This window comes from Panthera pardus, unplaced genomic scaffold, assembly GCF_024362965.1.
Source record: "Panthera pardus isolate Hobbes unplaced genomic scaffold, ASM2436296v1 HiC_scaffold_6, whole genome shotgun sequence".
Taxonomy (NCBI): domain Eukaryota; kingdom Metazoa; phylum Chordata; class Mammalia; order Carnivora; family Felidae; genus Panthera; species Panthera pardus.
In genome coordinates, this window is record NW_026526991.1 from 95185002 (window position 1) to 95204900 (window position 19899).

At 39.2% G+C, this 19899-nt stretch overlaps 1 protein-coding gene and 1 long non-coding RNA gene across 4 annotated transcripts in view; one reads left to right on the top strand and one right to left on the bottom strand.

Annotated features, from left to right (window-relative positions):
- The window catches only part of BORCS5 (BLOC-1 related complex subunit 5), a 98208-nt gene that overhangs the window by 51546 nt on the left and 26763 nt on the right, over positions 1–19899 (bottom strand). The window lies entirely within an intron of this gene.
- On the top strand, positions 341–12789 carry LOC109268621 (uncharacterized). The gene is made up of 3 exons (XR_002080714.2): positions 341–492; positions 5569–5708; positions 11566–12789. It is a non-coding gene; the product is annotated as an uncharacterized LOC109268621 (long non-coding RNA).

The following is a 19899-nucleotide window of genomic DNA, read 5'->3' on the forward strand; positions in this document are numbered from 1 at the left end:
GCTCTAATACAAGCACATGACAGAAGTTCCACCAATCGATGCATCCACCCTTGACTCTAAATGGGGAGCAAATGTTGCAAAATAGGGACCTTCTACAAGGTACATTCCCTGGTGACAACTGTTTCTGGAAAAACAGGGTTTCTGAGGTAACAACAGAAGCAGAACCAGTGGCAAAGTTCAGTCTACACTGCCAGCCAGCACTGTTTATGATACAGGGCATGCCAAAGTGTTTGGTCATAACAGCAGTAGTGACCTCAATGGTTAAGTTCTATGGCACAATTTTGGCCATTATGCTTAGGTAGGTGACCCAAAATCTGATTCTAGAGCTCTTCTAGAGATTCTGGAAGCTATTCACTATCACTTTGAAATTTGACCGATACACTTAACCTTAATTTCTCTATCAGTGAACTAAGGGTAATACTGTATACCTTGAAAGTAGCAGAGAGAATTAAATGAGATAATGTATGTTTGTCAACCTCTCAGAAGAAAAAGGTAAGTGATTCAGCCAGCAAAATCGAGTTTATTAGGGAATAGCAGAGGAACTTCAATTTGGAACAAGCAAACTATGGCGAACCACAGGCAAGTCTGGGCAACAAAGGAGGAGAGCGTCTTTCTATGGAGAAAAAGAAGTTGGAAGGGTTGTTTTAAAGAAAAGCTCACTGGGGAAAAAAATAAGCGTTCAAAGTGGTGGTGCCTTCTCATTGGCTGCAGGTGGCTGGAGGTGGTAGCATCTGATGGGCTATAGGCAAAGGCAGCTTGCTCGGTCCAGAGGAAATCTTCCTTCTTCCTGTTGGACTACGCAAGTCCTAACGAGTGTTATGTGCATAAGAGGGCAACTTTCATGATTTCTTGACTATAATTTTGAGTTAGGTTTCCTTGACATATTTTCACATGTTAAGTCTCTTTGTAAACAATAAGCCAATATTGTGACAATTTACTAAAATGTAACTCTATGTCAGGTGTCAGATAAAGCATTATATTTCACGAGTGAGAAAAACAATAGTTAACGTTAATGATGGCATCCCCTTAGCCAAGCATTGTGCTGACCATGTAATGTATTTTATCTTATTTAACTGTCAGCACGACTTTAAAAGGCGGATTTTATCATCCCCTATACAAAGCAAGTAGAGTTAATAGTAATAATAATCATGGCAACAAATCACATGATGGAAATATGTACTGGAGTTCACAGAAAGAAAAAATATTGTACATGAATGATTTTGGGTGACAGAAATATTGCTGTAATTTAAGGGAGATAATACAGTAGCCAAACCATGAGAGCCAGAGTTGCTAATTCCTGAAATTCTAGTGTCCATTATTTGGCAACTTACTTGAGGAATTAATTTAAAATAGCATTTTCTTCTTGACTTACGGTTAAGGCAGTTTTGCTTATTTGAGATTTGACTATAATTTGGAATCGAAATGTCAAAAAGTATTCAGTAGCAACATAGCCCTTTTATAAATAAATCATACTTTTTATGGGCTGTATCTCTGGAATACACTTGGTTGAAGGCTCATTATTGGCACTTACCATAGAATCCTTTTTGTGTATTATTATCAACGTTCCTGCTTTCTTCCCAGGTCTCTGAAAGACCCAAGGCACATAAGCACCTTACAGCCATATACAAAGTAGTTCTCCATAGATGTTTGCCATTCCCTACAGAGTACTGAGGAATGCTCCTATCTGGATGAGTGCCACAATACACAATTGGTGTACCCCTTGGGCCTTGCTTAAAGATCCCTAACTTCTGAAGGCTCAACTGCCCGGTTACCCCATTCCACTTCCTCTGAGCAAAGTCCTGATTTAAATTTCTTTCTCACTGGAGTAAGAGACATTCTGTTCATATCTCTCCAAAGAAATGAACTCATTCCTGTCTCTAAAGTAAACTTACGTCACCCATATTTGAAGATATGGGCTCTTCTTATGCAAGTAGTGAATGAGGTTTTATCTATAAATCACTTGACTGCAGCCTTTTGAATATTTGGCAAAGGCAGTTTTATATGGAACTACAAGATAAAAGTGATACCAAAGGTCAACAAAACCAAGTATTAAACTTTGTTCCTTTCCCCTAGCAACTACATAAAATACACACACAGTATATCCCGTCATCACTAAGTCAAAACTTGATTGATCTAGGGTAATTAAATCATATATTCAGCAAGTTCACTCCTTGGTTTTCTGACCTCTGGTCTGAAGTTCATGGAGATAACATATCTGAATCCCAGTGTGACCATAAACACAAAGATCACTATCACAGGGCTGACTGAGAGAACAGGTTTTCACATTCCAAGTCCATCAAGCATGTGCCTTTGTTGTAGAAGATATTCAAGCAATAAAAATGCAAACTTTTCCCACCATCCCTGAAGCACACAGCTGTGAAAACATCCTCCTTTACGGAACGTATCAGTTGATAATATTAAGGAAAAAAAAAATTATGTGGTCATTTGTTACTCTTTTCTCATTCCGTGCTTCAGTTTCCCCAGAAACAGGAAGAAGCCCTGTAGGGCACTAGGGAGAGATGGGCAGTCAGGGGAAGAAAATCTCTGGTGTGTCCAAACCAAGGCAAGAGCAACTGGGATGATGAGAGGGAAGCAAGTAGAGGTATCACACGTTACCGATGTGATACGCTAACTGAGAGACCCAAAGACACGAACATCTTTTGAACGGAAACACATCTGATTTTATTTTTATTTTATTTTATTTTTAACATTTATTTATTTTTGAGACAGAGAGAGACAGAGCATGAACGGGAGAGGGTCAGAGAGAGGGAGACACAGAATCGGAAGCAGGCTCCAGGCTCTGAGCCATCAGCCCAGAGCCCGACATGGGGCTCGAACTCACAGACCGCGAGATCGTGACCTGAGTCGAAGTCAAACGCTTAACCGACTGAGCCACCCAGGCACCCCAACACATCTGATTTTATTATGAAATTAACATACGTTCAAGAGGCAGACAGGCAAACTGGCTAAATAAAAAGGTTTTGGAATTAGACCTGAGTTGAAATGCTGGCCCCACCTTTAACAGCTGTGTGACAGGAGAGGTCTTGAAACCTCTCTGAGCCTTATCTGCTAAGAGGAAAATGCCTACCCTAAGAGGATGGGCAGAGATTAAAGGAGATAATTTATGTTAACACCTCTGGGCACCAAAAAAAAAAAAAAAAAAAAAAAAGCGAGACAGACAGATGGGAAGAAAAAGGTTGTTATTATTAGCAGAGAACTGGCATTGTGTATACACCAAAATCACTGCTCATATGCAGCTTCTAATAAACAGTAATAAAATGAGAAGTATATTCTATAAACACTCCAGAACTTTTCTGTCCACCACATATTAAGATGAAATATATTCTACAAACACTCCAGAACTTTAGGGTCCACCACATATAAAAATATGTGTAAAGTTTTTCTATCTTGCCTATGTTCACATATATCATTTTTACAATAAAGATAAATTGTACCTTGGAAAAAAACAAAGGCTAAAAGTAGGTCAAACATATGTTTGTTTTCATATTAATTATAGTAGAAGCTAAGAGATAAACATGTAAAGGTAAAATATTTCCAGAATTATTTTCAGAGAGCCGTTCATTAAAAGAACAAAGTAAACAGCAAATGAAAGTTACAGAAAATCTTTGGATTTAAGTAAAAGAACCATGCTGAACGAATCAAAGCTGTCCAATAAAGGAGCAAATTGCCCTGTATGACAATGAGCTGTGTGGGGTTAGATGTAAAGCAAGTCAAGGCTAGAAGTCTACTTTGATGAAATAGTCTATAAAATACACTCAACTCAGGAGCTCTGCAACCAGAATGATAAAACATTAAAGATTTCCTTCCAGTTCTAAGATCCTATAATCTTTGAACACTATAATGCACAACCAACTCTCTGGTGTCCACGGTAGGATAGAGTTTACCTCTAACATGGTCCCTATTAAGAGAAGGGTCTCCAAATTCAGGAAAGAGACAGATTTGCCACTGAATTCAACTATGAGAGAAGTTAAATTAATAGATCTGATGACTCCCCCCTACCCCCCATCTAACACTCCTGGAAACATCTCCTGTTTTCCTCTCTTTTGGCTACTTTTTTTTTTTCTTCCCTGGATGCTTTGCTTATAATCTATTCAGTCTAATTCCATAAATATTTACTGACTTCTAGGAAATCTACCCCCCTGAAACAGACTGAAACTCAGAAGAAGATTTATATACCAAGACTGTTTACTACAGTATATTTTAATATAAAAATTTCCTCTAAGGGGAGATTAAATGTTATGCAGCTATTAAATGGTGTTTTCAAATAATATTCCATGACATGGGAAATCCTACAATATAATTTTAAATGAAACTGTGATATAAAATGACAAATTCAGCACAATTCTCAATGCAGAGTAAATGTGTATCACATATATGTTTACGCCAGAAGGAAATACATAGCAAAATGTTAACAAAGCTATATCTAAGGGGTGGAATTTTTAGGTTTTTTTGTAAATCTGTTTTCCAACTTATCTAAAATAATATTTCCATTTTATGATTGTGAAAAAAAAGAAATACTATTTTAAAAAATAAACACGGGCAAAATACCCCTCTGTTTGGTTATCTTGGATTCGTAACTCTGAAAGTGACAATTCCTTTAAAGGAGGAAGCCTGGTATAAAAAAAGAATAAGTTTGCATCTGACCCTGTGTTTGAGATGGTTGCTATGCACAGTGCTGTCTTTAAATTAATCAGTAAACAAAGAACAGCTGGGACAATATCAGTTTTATTGAGGATGTGGAACAACAAGAACTCTCAAACATAGCTAGTAAGGATATAAATCAGCATAAGCACCGTAAAGAATAATTTCATAGTATCTAGTAAAGCTGAAAAGATTTGTCCCAGACTAAACAGTAATTTATTCCTAGTTACATACCCTAGGGAAAACTTTCATACATGTGCATGAGGAGACATGTACAAGCATGCCCACTAACAAACTGTTCAATAATGAAAAAATCTGAAACAACTCAAACATTAACAGGACAATGGATAAGTGAATTGTGAAACATTCAGTGGAACACAATACAGCAGTCAAAATGAGGTGTGTATCAACATGGATAGATTTCAAAAGTATAAGCCAAAAAAAAAAGTTACAGAAGTATATATATAGGATACATACAACAGAATGCGATTTATATGAAGTCAAAACATATAAAAGAATATTAGATACTGTTTAGAGTTCTATAAATATGGAGTATAAGGTAAAGACATGAAAAAAATGTGTGGGCATGATGAACACCAGTCAGATCATTGATTCCCTATAGAGAGGAAAGGAGAAAAAAATGTTAGGGAGGGTCACAAAAAGTAGTGAAGGGCACTTGAAGTTATTTGAAATGTTTTTCTTTGGGGGGGGGGGGGGCAAAAAAAATCAAACAAATATGGTAAAATACTAAAGTCTGACAAAGTTGGTAAATGAAGATTCAGGTGTTTGTTATTTTTGCTATATGCTGAAATATTCCAAATGAAAAAAAAAAAATAGGTAGCAGTTGGCGATCTCTATCGGGGACAAGGTTCTCTAGCCACAGCCGTACTTCTTAAAATCTTTTAGGTCTGAGACCCCTTTGCAAACCCGATGGAAGCTATGGTTCTGCCTCCCACAAGGGCTTATGACACCACCACAGTTCCATCCTCAGCTACCATGAGAGCCATTCAGGAAAACATACCCTTCTCCAGCCATGTGGTGCCAAGGTAATTCTACTCATGCTAAGAGTTAGCAAAACTAGACAATTCTAGACAATTAGAGAGCAAATGGCACACTGGCTGCTCAGAAAGATAGCCTGGGACAAAGAGAAGACCTCCACAGAAGAAAGACCAGCAGAATGTTTAACAACTAGTGAGAAGGCTAAAAACTCAGCGATATGCACGCAAGTCAGTGTCTTCAAAGCTCATTTAAAAGATCTGGAAGTGTTAAAAGGAATGTTCTTATACTCAATTGAGCCCTGGTAGAAATCCAAAGTTTTAAGTTAAGGAGTGACTGATAATGAAGATCAGTACGATTTTTGTTCACACTTCTCAAAACTTCCCTCTGTTTGCACCTCTTATTTAATACCATTTAGGGGCGCCTGGGTGGCGCAGTCGGTTAAGCGTCCGACTTCAGCCAGGTCACGATCTCGCGGTCCGTGAGTTCGAGCCCCGCGTCAGGCTCTGGGCTGATGGCTCGGAGCCTGGAGCCTGTTTCCGATTCTGTGTCTCCCTCTCTCTCTGCCCCTCCCCCGTTCATGCTCTGTCTCTCTCTGTCCCAAAAATAAATTAAAAACGTTGAAAAAAAATTTTTGAAAAAAAAAAAGAAAAAAAAATAATACCATTTAATTTGGTTAGTTTGTATGCTACTATTTGGCCAACGTTTATGCTTAGCTTTTCCAGTAAAGCACTGTATTATTTTCAGCAAGTCCAGATGAATGGAAAAGTATGTCTCTTTCAGTCAGTGACTCCATGAACTAAGCTCAGGAAACCTGTAATGAAAGCAACAGCTGACAGTGGATCTAAATCGCTGGCTAAGTCCCTAGAAGCACACAGTCTCTCCAAGGTGAGGCTTAAAAACTCAAACCTATGAAAAAAAAAACAGTAAATACCATAACTCAACATGCATGTGAAAGTCTTCAACTGATTTAATGATCCCAGGTGGGTTTTTCCTCTGCAAGTTCTAGATCTGTGGTACACAAAACTGTCCCAGAAATACCAACGTTGTAAGCTTAACAATGCTGTGTGAACGCTCCAATTTCATTATCACCTTTCATCGTCTCCATGTCTTCCACCTTTCTATCCCAATCGAAATATTTTCCTTACACATACTTGCCCCCCACCCCCCTCCAGCTGTCCTGTTATCTTCCTCTACTTTATCTCATGCCCTTGTCTCTACTCCTGGACTACACATTTGCTGCCTCCCAAAAAAAGAGGAACCAGGCACAGAACTGGAGACCTGGAGGAATGATAATGGGCTAAAGAAGACACTTCCATCTCACTCTTCTCTCCTGGTGATGTCCTTCCCTGCCATCCATCTTTCCAACAGATTTTTTATGAAATCTAATCTGAATGAAGCTTGTACTATATTATAAATGCACAACTTCTTAAGACTTTCTAAGAACTTTCTGGGAAGCAAATAATTACAAAGAAAACCATGCAGCTTAATAAAACTGCAAAGCACATACTGATTTAGTTCTGCCCTGGGGTGAGGAGGGGTTTGGGAAGAAGAGGGCCTCTCTGGCCGTCACAGAGACTGGGGGCACTACTGGTATTTAGTGGAAAGAGATGTTAATCATCCTCCCATACACAGGGCAGTCCCACACAATGAAGGCTGGTCCACCCAAAATGCCAGTAGTGCCCCCAGCCCACACTCTCCCACTCTTGTTATGAAACACTGGACCGCAGACATTCACTGTGCCAGATAACTCCAGCTAATTTCAATAAATACTTGGCTAATTTTGACATTTTCTGGCTTTTAGGAACATGTAAAATCGGCCATCAGGTTGTCCAAATTCCCAATGCTGCACAGAATTCTGGGAAGGGACAAGCTGGTGGTGGCACATGCTCCAGTGGGCCGTGTTGCCTCCTAGTGTTTGGAAATCCTAATTAAAATAACTATGTTTTGAGTTCGATATCACTATGTTTGGGGACTTCTTCACTTATACTTGATGCAGCACTCTGCTGAGCCAAAACAGCTACAGGGGCCATTTTTCCCTGAAAATGAGTCAAGGCAGTTACACAACCCTCCACAGGGATCAGCGCACAACGGCCTCGGAGGGAGTGCAGGAGGAGACCGGTAAACATCTCTCCCCTTCATCAGTTCAAGTTCCAGCTCAGATTCCTCTTGACAAAACAAACATGGCTTTTATATCACAGTAATTCTTTTGTAGCAAGCAACTCATTCTCACATTCCTTCTCTAGCTTATTTTCCCCCATAATTCTTTACCCTTTGCCCGCAGTCCCCCCTCCCCGCCATGTTGTACTATTTGTATGGAAAAAAAAAATTTAAGAGTTGCTTCTTGCCAAGTGTGACATCAACTCATTCTTATTTAGTGATGTCCAGCGAGAACTTGCTCTCCCAAAACGTTTGCTCATTTTGAAGCAACAAGGTTACTAACTGTAGTTTGTTTTTTCGGTCACTTGTTTTTGATGCATTAGTGTATCTTCTGAAACAAGTAACATAGCGCCTCATTTCTTTGGCCCAAGGCACTATACATGTATACAAAGGTCTTTTCAAATACCTTCAGGAAGACTATGTACTGCCTCTGTTGACAGAAAGGAAAAAAGATAACCAGAGAAATTAATAATTTTAACCTCCCTGAAAAAGATATCCCTGCTAATCAGTAGCAAGAAGGAACTACCAATGTTATAGACAATGCAAGCCCAAAATTCTATTCTAGGTGAAGAACTGTTGTTACTTAGGAAGGAAAAAAAAAAAAAAAAGAAAGAAAAGAAAAGAAAAATGAGTGACTCTTAAAATAGTATTTCAGATATATTACACTACTTCATGTTTAACATCACTTTGGTAAAGCACCACTTGATGAATAATTTTGGAAAGCCAACAATTTTATTCCACACATAAAAGAAGCTAAAATTCAGATTTTCAGTTAGCTTATTGGAAAGATTGGTGCTGGTATTCTCAATATGTGTCCAACTATGACAGAACTACTGAACTATGCCAGGTACTAATCCTCTCTCATGAAATCTTCTTTAAAACCCTGTCCCTTCCATTTCTCTGTTAATTAAAAGGCACAAATAGAAACGATATTCTTCTCTATTCCCTTCTTTCAGGGAACATTAGCAGCAAACCTGCCTCAATTATCAGAATGCAGAAATTAATTCCCAGTGTGGGTTGGTCCTAGGCATGAGTAACGATTCTAATTCCAGTATTTGCTGACCACGAGGGCATTGAGGAACCCAGTCACATACAAAAGGTTGTGTGATGATTCTAACATCTTTCTGGTTAACATCATTTTCTGGGATGCCATGGCATTTGGGGGTTCCCAGTGTTACCCCAGAGAGGTTGGTTTAGATCCAAAGCAATCAGGCATACTTTCAAAGGGGTCACTCATGGCTCAGAAGGCTTTAGGTAGCTCTATAAGGGGGGGTTTCAAAGTCTTCAGAAATACAAAGTTTCAAACAAACCAGGAAAGGAACAAGAAAGCATATACCTTCCTAGGGAATTGCAACTATTTAACAAAAAACAAGTGCAAAAAATCTATAGAGAAAAATAAGAAAATCGTAAGTTGCACGTCTGGGGTGTGTGTGCATGCATGTGTGTGCGTGTATTAAGTCAGCCTGAAAAAGACAAAGGAAAAGGCCTTGAAAGTTGTAATTATAGAAAATTGCTCAGGTGACTTCATCCCACCCACATGCTTTTGATTTTCAAAAAGTATGACGAGCACTTTTTAAGTTAGTGTTCCGGAAAGGCTGCAGCTGTTCAGCACAGATTTCACATGCTCAGTTAAGAACATTATTTTATCAACATAAAGGTTAATGGCTTCTAAATGAGGGTAGCAATTTCCAACATGAGTACCGTACATTCATATTAGCAGTCACTCTGTTTAAAGATACAGACCCAGAAAGATGAGCTGGTCCTTGGCATGTTCAGTAAAATAATAATATGGAGATTCATAAACCCCTCAACTCCCACCCAAGATATTTAGCTTGCCCTTTATAAAACATTACATCTGTGTTTGAGCACATGAGCATAGAGGCTTTTGCCATGACTATAACACTGCATTCAATGGACCCACAGCAAATCAAGTCAGAAAATCAGAGCAAACTTTGAAAACCACCTGCCCCTTCTACTTCCTCCCACACTCCCGACCCCACTCCTTCCCCAGTACCACCTTAACTGTTCTCCGTGACAAGAGGGGCACTATAATGGTGCCAGGCCAGAAAAGGTTCAGTGTGCAGCACCAGAATGACTCCTACTACTGACTGTGGTTTTGCAGGGTCAATTTAAAAAATTAATTTCCTGTAAAAAATAAAAGGAAAATAAAAGGAAAATGTAATTTAAAATAGGGTACCTGCGTGGCCCAGTCGGTTAAGTGTCCGACTCTTGATGTCAGCTCAGGTCATGGTCTCATGGTTTGTGAGTTTGAACCCCACATCAGGCTCTGTGCTGACAGTGGAGAGCCTGCCTGGGATTCTCTCTGTCTCCCTCTCTCCATGCCCTCCTCTCTCTCTCTCTCTCTCTCTCTCTCTCTCTCTCTCTCTCTCTCTCTCAAAAATAAACATTAAAAAAATAAATGCTAAGAAAATAATAAAATACAATGGAATCAAAGGTCATTAGGGGTATCTATCACATCCTACCATTGTTAAGTGCAGACCCCAACACAAAGAAACATAACTTGCAACCCCAACAGGAAGAAAACTATACTTCACTACCCTAGCAGGAGGGAGAAAGATTTTCTCCTTGCCTGCAACAGCCCACACAGTGAGACACTGTCATAACACAGCCTATGAAAAACTACTATACTTCAAACTCCCAGTTCAGTCCGATGAACATTTTTGTTTATAGCAGCCCTCCCCACTCCCCCCTTTCCATTATAAAAGAGCCTTCCTCTCCTTCGTTTTTCAGGGTGCCTATGGTTTTGCCATAGCTTGCTGGTCCCACATTGCAATTCTTTAATATTCTTGAACAAAACCATTTTTGCTGGTAAAATAACTGCCAATTATATTTTTAAGGTTAACACTCCCTTCCCAGTTCTGCCATTATTCTGCTCCTCCCAGCAAACAACCCTATAGCTCCTTTCCACTCCCTGTACTTCCTGTATCCACTCTGTCAAGTTCTGTTATTTCTTCCTTGAAAATGTGTCAGATTTGCCCTTCCTTCGACTGTGCCCCCACCAATCCAGACTTTCATCAGCCCATCACTAGAAAATTACAATGGTCTCCTAACTGTATGCCCATCTCTGGCTACTGTCATACCAATCATCAAAAAAGCACAGCTTTGGGGGCGCCTGGGTGGTTCAGCTGGGTTAAGCATCTGGCTCTTGATTATGGCTTGGGTCATGATCTCACAGCTTGTGAGCTCAGGCCCAGTGTCAAGCCCGCATCAAACACCACCAATGGGTTCCATGCTGATGGTACAGAGCCTGCTTAGGATTCTCTCTCTCTCCCTCTCTGCCCTTCCCCTGCTTGTGCACACATGTGTACGTGCTCTCTCTCAAAATAAATAAACTCAAAAAAAAAAAGCACAGCTTTCAACTTGCCAATACCTTGTGCTCTATTACAACACACACAAAACTATAATTGCTTCTTAGAACATCACCTCCAAATTCCTTTCCCTGGCTTTTAAAAGCATCTATGAACTGGCCACAGTTTAGCTTTCTAACCTTCCTTCTTCCTCCTCCTCAAGATGCACCTCCTCTCTTTGGTCCAGCAGCTATCTCACAGTCTCCACCCCACCTCCCCAACAGTGGCATACTCAGGCTCACTCTGCTCCTCCTTTCCTCCCACCTAGGGACTCTGTTCTTCCACTCCTCCTGACGCAAATCAGCACATCCCACCCAACTCCCGCCTGTTCCTTTAGGATCAGCTCAATTAATAATTCCTCTGCATGGTTGTTTTCTAGGACTATGGCTCACCTCTTCCAGTGTGATGCAAAGAACCGGGTATTTGGAATATGACAGACCTGAGTGTAAATCTCCGCGGAAATTGAACAGGTTGTCTACACCACAACACTGTCATACCTAAGCATTCTTACCTACAAAATAAGGATGATTGAATACCTCCTTCATAGGATTCTTCTGAAGATTAAAAAAGAAACTGCACAGACAGCAACTAGTGTAGCCCTTGGCACATGGTAAAGCAGGCATTCAACAAATGATAGGTATTATGCACTATGCTTCTAAAATTCTAGGCTTTGAGTTCATTGTGATTTTTTTTTTCCTACTAGCTTGTAAAACTCCTCAAGGGCAAAACTAGTGCCACATCCAACTGCATCTTACTTTTTCATAATTTCAACTCCCTGGACAGTCAAGAAATGGGGAAAACCACACAAATTGGCCCACAGGTCCCCCAAATAGTTATTATAAATTTCATGCACTAATGCCTATGTATTTTAGTAACAAGAAACCCCCAAAGGCTTACTGACTTTTATTTTGTTTCCAAGGTGACAGGAGCAAATTAGGAGGTGACTGCTACTTTCCATCAGAAAAGGAAACAACAGGAAAAAAATCATAGAAAGTAAACATATGCACATGATCTATACGAAATAGTAAACAAAATAAAGTCTAACAACCAAAGCCTCTGTTCTAATTGAGATATTAGCAAGTACTGAGTTAGAGACAATGTTAAAAAATACAGAAACGTACAAAGTTAAAATGATGGTGGTCAAAGTCCACTGACCATAATTGTTAAAATTAGAAAGAATCTTTGCACAATTACCGCAATTATCTGTTGAGCCCTCAATACGTACAAAATATATGCTACACATAAGCCATGCTGCCCACATAAACTAATCCTCCCCCATTAACTCCCTGAGGTAGGTATTAGTATCCTTATTTTACAGATTAAGAAATCAGGGCTCAGAGGGGTGAAGCAACTCGCCCAAGATCACAGGGCCAATGTGTGACATTTTCCATCCCTGAACTAACTCCAAGTCTGTGCTCTTTTCCCATAATGCCACACTGCTCCTCCATACTCTTATGAATTGCAAGAATTGATTCTAAGTTATAAAAGGGATCCTTACGCTTAAACATATATAGTAATGGAGAGTTCATTACTCTGCCAGATAGCACAGGGGTTATGAGCACAGATTTTTAAATTTTCTTTATTTTAGAGAGAGAGTACACAAGCGGGGGGAGAGGAGCAGGGTGGGAGGAGAGAGAGAGAGGAAAAGGGGGACAGGGCAGGGTGGGGGGGGGGGGAGATTCTTAAGCTCCATACTCAGTACAGAGCCTGATGCAGGGCTTGAACCCAAGGCCTGGGATCATGACCTGAGCCAAAATCTAAAGTCTCAACCGACTAAGCCACCCAGGTACCCCAAGCACAGACTTCTGAGACCAGTGAGATCTAGGTTAAGAATAGCTGTTTGGCGGGGCACCTGGGTGGCTCAGTTGGTTAAGCATCGGAATTTAGCTCAGGTCATGATCTCACGGTTCGAGAGTTCAAGCCCCACATTGGGCTCTGTGCTGACAGCTCACAGCCTGAAGCCTGCTTCGGATTCTGTGTCTCCCTCTCTCTCTCTGCCCCTCCCCTGCTCACTCTGTCTCTCTCTCTCTGTCTCTCAAAAATAAACATTAAAAAAGAAAAAAAAAGAAAGCTGTTTGGCTAGGGACCAAAAAGGACCCATATGACAAGTCTGCTGTTAGAATTAAATATGAGATGCTGCATGAAAAGTGCTTTGCTCATTGCCTAATGTATTGTAATTGCTTAATAAATATTACCATCATAATGATTATTGATAGAGAGTTCTTTATTATTTATTTCAAACCAAAACTACCCTCCCAATAACTTCTCCCCATTGGTCTCCATTCTGGTCACTGGGACTTCACAAAAGTAAATCTAATTCTATAGCCATTCAGCAGCTATATTATGTTAGAAGACAGATGTGATCTCCTAAAAATTATCTCTTCTCCAACCTAAAAATTCTTACCTGCTTCAAGACTTCTTTGCTTGACAAGGTTTCCTGACAACAACTTTCTGGTCACTCTATTTAGCTCTATTTACCAACATTATAAAGATCTTAAACATTACACCCAGAACACTCCTGCAGGTAGAGAGTAACCAATGTCACGTACGGTGCCGAGACTACTGTTTCTACTTTCTGATCTTGGTATCAATAAAAGTCCCCCTACTTCCACTGAATTCTGTTGAGCTAGTTTTCCTACAACTTGTGCTTATGCAACTGATTTTTTTTCATCTAATGCAAGATTTGACATTTTTTCCTTTTAAATGCCATTGTGGTTTCAGCCCACCTTGCAAGTCTGTTGAGGTCATTCTGAACCTTGGAATCAGTCATGCATCATGTTAGGTATTCTAACACTTTATCACCTGCAAATTTAATTAATATGCCTCTACCTCTTTATTTAAGGTCAATAAACAAAATTTTAATGAACATGAAATACGTCCAGAGTCCCTTGGTAGAAGCTAAGTCAATTGATATGATGTTGAATAAGATAGAGGTCAAGGTCAGAACCCTGTAGCATCTTACTTGCAATCTTCTCATGGGCATATCCTGAAAAATTTTGAGTTTGCAAAAGACAAGGCCGATGGAGACAAAATAATAGGCTATAAATATTTTAATTATTTTCTAATGTTTACTTTTGAGAGAGAGAGACAGAGAGTGAGGGGAGGAAGGGGAAGAGGAGAGGGAGACACAGAATCTGAGGCAGGGTCCAGGCTCTGAGCTGTCAGCACACAGCCCGATGCAGGGCTCAAACTCACAGACCATGAGATTGTGACCTGAACCGAAGTCAGACGCTCAACCGACTGAGCCACCCAGGTGCCTCGCTATAAATATTTTAAAAGGGAGCAAACTCTAAAGATGCAAAGTTGGAACCAATGGATAGAATGTTAGTGATGCACATTTCGTTATCTCCCCATCCCTCCCCCCCTTTTTAATGCAACTACAGTTGAACCTTGAACAACATGGTTTGAATTATGTGTCCACTTATAAGCAAATTTTTTCAGTATAGTACAGTACTGTAAATGTATTTTCTCTTCCTTATGATTTGAATAATATTTTCTCTAGCTTACTGTATTGTAAGGATATAGTATATAACACATATACAAATTAGGTGTTAATTGTTTATGTTATTGGTAAGGCTTCTGGTCAATAACAGGTTATTAGCAGTTAAGTTTTGGGGAAGTTAAAGTTATATGCAGAGTTTTGACTGTGCAGGGGGCCAGCACTCCTGGCCCCTACAATGTTCAAGGGTCAACTGTACTTTGTTCTATGTCTAAACTTCTGGTACCTCATCTGTTCTTTACAATTCGTTAAAGATGACAGTTCAGTAATTTCATCTACAAGTTTTTTCAGTTCCCTGGCTGGAGGGATGTTCTTTCAGCTCCCAGGGTGAAGGGACAGAGTGGGGGTGAGAAGACAAGCACCAGAAAACAATACTTTTTGATCGGCTATTTGGACTTACAGCGTCTCCCATCTGGGATTTTTAGCTGCTCTATCATTCCAGTTAGTTAGCTTTCTTCTTGACAGAAAATACGGAAAAAGAGGCGTTAAATAGTTCTGTTCTGTCATACATTAACATCACCTCATCTTGTACAAGAAGCTCGCTATGTCTACTCCCTGCTGTTCTGCTCTGAACATAACCTTTTGTATTTCTGGTTATCCTTCGTGTCCCTCACCTCAGAGGCCTCTGGGTATCCTAGCTTTTATATATCCTGACACTATTCGTTCAGGTCAATATCACTCTTTTATACCTATCTTTGCTTACATTTGCTTCATTCTACACTGAGGATACATACTTTTAAAATTAGAGCATCTGGAATGTTCTCTGTCCAGCCACAGTGATCACTTCAAATATCTCACTTTCTTCTTCCTCATCATCATGATTTGTGTAAATATGTAGCACATCAATTTAGAGAAAGTAAAAAAGATGATGAAGGAGATGGGTTTATATCTCAGTGGGGTGAACTATTAGAAAGTATGCTCTACAAGAGCAAAGATCTTCTATTTTGCTAGAGGCTCACCTACTAGAACAATGCCTACAGCTCCCATAGCCACTCAAATATGTATTGAACAAATGAACAATCCAAATATCAAAGGATAGTAAGACTTTAGCAGGCCACAACAGAGGAGACAGATTTCAGACAGAACAGCGTGAACAAAGGCTTGGAGGTGGTGAAGCAAAGGAAGCGGTCCACCGTGGCCTGGAGCTCAAGACACAAGTGAAAAGTGGGAGATGAGGACTTAATGACTTCTTGAGATCTTCAGGTCAAACTGAGGAGCTCAGCCCTGAATCAGGCAGGCAGTCTGGAGCAACTAAATATTCCAAGCAGGAATCACATAACTTGAAGTAGGCTTAAGAAAGATTCCGGCAGAGGTATGCAGAATTAATTAAAAGGAGTTAAAAATGTTCATTAAAAATGTATTTACTCATACAGGCTTAGGAAAAAACCCTGGCCAGGGATAGTTAATATCTTTCTACGTACTTTCTATTTGAACCCACAGCATCTGCCTTAACAACCTGTGTCCTGCCCCCACGTTGAAAGGAGTTAAGAGTCATGAGTATTACTAAAGCAAAGTAGGGATAAAACAAAGCCAAAATAAAGAGGTCACAAAACTGTAGCTTCTTGCCAGAATTTACTGCAAGCTGGAGGAGGATTGGCTTCCACTTGCTAAAAGAATGGCTTAGTTGTTTCACCAAAGGGAGTTATGCTCAAATCTGGGAACATTTTTTTCACTTCCATCTAACACTATTTTTTTTTCCACCTAACACTTTTAATGTGTGGGACTACCTTGATAATTCTGTTTCAATATCTTCCAGTATATTGGCAGGAAATAGAAAGAACAGCAGAATGATAAAGCCTATCTGGATACAATGTTAATATTAGTCTTTCTCTGCTACTCCACCAGACTTCCAAATGACTCTTGCCTTTTCTTATATGTGACCCCTTATGAATCTGGTTTCCTTTCCTAATTTTTCATGCTTTGTCCTGTTTTTCCTCACTGTATTACTATGGAACATTGCCTGATACAGTGGTTTTACTAATAGGCTAATCTACTACTGCTTGAAGTAAACAATGGCTGCCATGATGAAACTTACTTTATCTTCTTTATTTACAGACTTTTTTATTTCTTTTGCTTTTAGATGGTAACTATCCCTGGCTAGCAGTTCCTCTTTGGTAATTTCACGCAATCTAAATTAGCAGCAGCCATGACACTGCTATCCTATTTAGCTTTGGGATAGGTCTTAAAATAGAATTTTTACTCTCTTCAATGGTGTGGTTTTTAATCTCTCTGGTTGCTGCCACATATGTTTGGGAACTGTAGTCTACAATGCGGTTTAAAGTGTCAAAAAAAAAACACCTTAACATTTTAAATAAATATGGTAGTAATAATAAATATACATAGTGGTAATACATAGGATACCATAATAGATACTGCATTAATGATACACACACACACACACACACACACACACACACACACACACACACAGTAAAACGTGGTGCTGATTAAAACATACCTAAAGGAGTCTCAATAAATCTTATAATATTAAACACTACCTCTCAGCAATTACATATAAGATGGTAATCTCTTTATCCTCCAAAATACTAAATAAATATTAGAAAATTTTAAAAATATTCTTAACACATGGCAAGAGTTGATTATGATGAGGCATGAGTTCTCCTTTGGCTCTCTGATCTGTTAAACATTTTTCAACAACTCATTCATTGTAGGTTAACCATGAGGGTCCAAAAAATAGCCTCAACAAGCTAGACACACAGGCCACATCTGACACTGAACTACGGATGATTGTAAAGTCTTCCACTGGAGGTCTGGAGAAATACAGAATGAGAGAGTTATGGCTTAACATTAGCACATGTGAAAAAGACTAGGGTTCTAGATGATTTGATGGGACTCAACTACCAAAAAAAGTGGCTGCAAACTTGAGCCGCATTCAAAGAAATACAGCAGGTGGAGCAAGGCTGAAGATCCAGCTCACACCTAGAATATTCTGTTTAGTGCTAGGGGCTACACTCTAAAAGGGCAAAATGGCGTACGTTTAAGTTTTAGATCAGACGGCTGGCTGACACCAGATCTTGTCATATAAGGAACTGTAACTCTTTGTGTAGAGACTGTTCCACAACTTTTAAAAGAGCATATATTACTTACAGTCAGAAGAGAAGACGCTTCCATTTTGAAGAAAATATATTTAAATAATGCCCAGCGTTGAGTTGGATATTATAAAACTGATATGTTCAGATACTGCTGGTTTTACTACAGATTTGTTTATTAAACCTTTTGGAAAACAATCCTGCCACACCTTGTTACAGCCACAAACGTGTTGCTGTCGTGGCTTTATAGACAAACTATGATAGATGCATAAGACAGAATACTGATTGGCCATAAGAAGGAACAAACTACTGACACAGCCACATGATGGGATCTCAAATGCATTATGCTAAGTGAAAGAAGCCAGACTCAAAAGGCTACATACCTGACACTTTCATTTAAATGACATTCTGGAAAAGACAAAAACTATTCGGACAGAAAACAGATCAATGACAGAGGTTGAGGTGAGGAGGGGAACTGACTTGTATACAAAGGGACATAGGAAGAGTTTCTGGGAACAATGGAACTATATTATACCTTGACTGTTAGGGTTGTTATACCACTGTAGAAATATATTAACTCTCACAGAACTGTACATGAAAATGGCTCAGTCGGTTGAGCGTCCGACTTCGGCTCAGGTCATGATCTCACGGTCCGTGAGTTCGAGCCCCACATCGGGCTCTGTGCTGACAGCTCAGAGCCTGGAACCTGCTTCAGATTCTGTGTCTCCTTCTCTCTCTGCCCCTCCCCCGCTCATGCTCTGTCTCCCTCTGTCTCTCAAAAATAAATAAATGTAAAAAAATAAAAAATAAAAAATAAATAAAATGGGTAAACTTTACTATATTGAAATTCCATCTTAATTTTAAAAAAAGAAAAAAGAAAAATAAGAGCATCTTGAAAGCAGCCAGAGAAGAGAAATACATACATGAACAATAAGATTATCTCTTAAAATTAAAGAGAAATACTTTTTTCAGACCAACAAAAACCTAAAAGAATTCACTACCAACAGATACATACTATAAGAAATGTTAAAGGAAGTTCTTCAGGCAGAAGGAATATGATATCATATACAAACTTGGATCTCTATAAAGAAATGAAAATTTCATGAAATGGATGAAATAAAGGTAAATATAAAATACCCTTCTAATTATTTTTAATAGTTTCAAATAATTGTCTAAAGCGGGGGTCAACAAAGTATAGCTCTAAGGCCAAATCTCACCCACTTCCTGTTTTTGTAAGTAAAGTTACTTTGGAACACAGTAACACCCATTCTTTTATGTATTGTCTATGGCTGCTTTCATACTACAACGACAGAGTTGAGTAGTTGAGACAAAGACCAGATGGCCTACAACACCTAAAATACTTGCTAACAGGCCCTTTACAGAAAAAGTTTGCCACCCCTGTTCTAAAGCAAAAATAGCATTGTATTGTGGGTTTATAGCATATGTAAAAGAAAAAATGTATAAAAACAATAGCATAAAATATGACAAGGAAATTGGAGTACAAAAACCTTCCTGTAATAAAAACTATACTAAATGTGAAATGGTGATTAAAGATGTGTATTAGAAATGCTAGGGCAACCACAGAAAATTTTTTTTCAGATTTAAATAATAAGCCAATAGTGGAGACAAAAATGAGCTCATAAAGAGATTCAATCAATGCTAAAGAAGACACAAAAAGAGGGGAAAGGAATAATGAACTGATGGAACAAACAAAAAACAGCAAGATGCAAGAGTTTAATCCACCTGCATCGAAATTACATTGAACATAAGACTAAAGGTATCGTTTAAAAGATAGAGATTTTCAACATGAAAAAAAAGCAAGACTCAATTATATGGTGATTATAAGAAACCCACTTTAAATATAAACATATAGCTAGACTAAAACCAAATGAATGGGTGAGGTATGCTTCTTGCTATAGCCAAGTGAGGCTATCAACAAATCTTCTCCACAAAAAGCAACCATAGGGGCGTTTGGGGGGTGCTCAGTCAGTTAGGCATCCAACTCTTGATTTTGGCTCAGGTCATGATCCCAAGATTGTGGGATAGAGCCCCATGTTGGGCTCTGTGCTGAGCATGCAGCCTGCTTAAGATATTCTCTCTCTCTCTCTCTCTCTCTCCCCCTCTTCCCCTGTCCCCCACTTCTTCTCTCTCTCTCTCTCAAAAA